The sequence below is a fragment of the Ictalurus furcatus genome, chromosome 28 (assembly GCF_023375685.1).
Source record: "Ictalurus furcatus strain D&B chromosome 28, Billie_1.0, whole genome shotgun sequence".
Lineage (NCBI taxonomy): Eukaryota > Metazoa > Chordata > Actinopteri > Siluriformes > Ictaluridae > Ictalurus > Ictalurus furcatus.
In genome coordinates, this window is record NC_071282.1 from 2901219 (window position 1) to 2902886 (window position 1668).

The following is a 1668-nucleotide window of genomic DNA, read 5'->3' on the forward strand; positions in this document are numbered from 1 at the left end:
GCAACGTGGGAAACCCACTAAAAAAAACCCCCAAAAAACATTAGGGTATGTTGGTGGATGAGACGACTCCGACTCCATGGAGCCTTTTACCAAACGAAGAACACGGCCCTGCCGTCTTGTATTTTATCGCCTCTCGAATTCATAGGTCGAAGTCCTGATGGGAAGTCTTTCCCATCCCACATCCTTTCCCCTTCGGTGAATTGCCCTTTTTCTTTTTCTTTAAAATGTGCATTCGTTCTAATGGCTGCTGTAGCCAAAAACGCAGAAAAGAATTGTTTTCAGGTATCACCGTACCAATGGGTCCAGCTCCAGTTTAATGTTGCCACCGTTGACGTCTGCATGATACCGTAAGCTAATTGCTCGATCGATTTAATTTCGCCCAGAAATGAAGCATGCATTTCTGCTTCCCAGACAAAAAAAAAAAAAAAATATTCAAAAACTACTTCTCCCTGACCTCATAATCCGACTGGTTAAAGAGGAACTCCCTTCGTGACAACTTTGAACAAGAACAGCACAATTACAGCACGTATTGCAATAGAACAGCAAGAGATTATTAAAGTAGGAATAATACCAAATACCTATACATACAGAGAATATCAAACAGCCCGAAATATACTGGAACTTCAGACAAAAAAAAAATATGAAGAGAGAGAAAGAGAGCGCGTGGGGGAAAAAAAAGGGAAAAGAAAAAAAAAAAAAAGCATCTCCAAGGCTAAATCAGAGACAGAGAGAGCGCTTGTAATATCGGTCGCACTTCTGTGCCGTACGAGCGGAAAAAGCATAATCCGGATTCTTAAAAGTGTCGACTATAAACGACTGAAGAATCCTGTCCAATTTCCGGTCTACAGAGCCGAAGGGAAAAATGAAAAGAAAAAGAGGCAGACGAGCTCGAAATACGATAACCGTTATTGTGAGAGCTCCTCAAACGGTACTCTAAATGTTCTGCTAGTTCAAACATAAATAATAAAAATCACAGAGATTTTTTTTTTTTTAAAGAAATCCTTTAGGTTAAACGACTAGGCTACTGAATTACAAGTACAGTGTGAGAATGGAAAATTACAGATGCTGCAGTACCACCCCGAGAGCAGCAGGGGGCAGAGACAACCAGCACCAGCACCACCAACACTGGCGGCGGCGGCTGGATCAGCTTCACACACTGCTGCTGCTTCTTCCTCTCTTCTCTTCAGTGGTGGTAAAGTTGGAATGTAGAAATGAAATGAAATGAAATAACGCTCATCGCAAAAAACAAAACAAACAAACAAAAAAAAGGCGAACTCTGAAATCCGGCGATCTTATAAAAGTCGGTAAAGAGAACGATTTCGTTCTGGTGCTGAAAAGGAAGCGAAGCGATTTGGCATCCGCGCGCATCATAACACACACATATACATTTACATCATCATCACCCCCAAAAAAGAGGACAACCATTTCTGCTAATGACTGTTCGGAGCATGAGTGTGTGTGTGCGCGCGTGTTTCTGGGAGTTGTGTGTATGTGAGGAAGTGCTGTGCGTGTGTGTGAACAAAAGCGTGTGGGCACTGTATCTATTTACAGTGTGTGTATGTGTGAGAAAGAAAGAGAGAGAGAGAGAAACAAATACACACACACACACACACACACACATTATATATATATATATATATATATATATATATATATATATATATATAT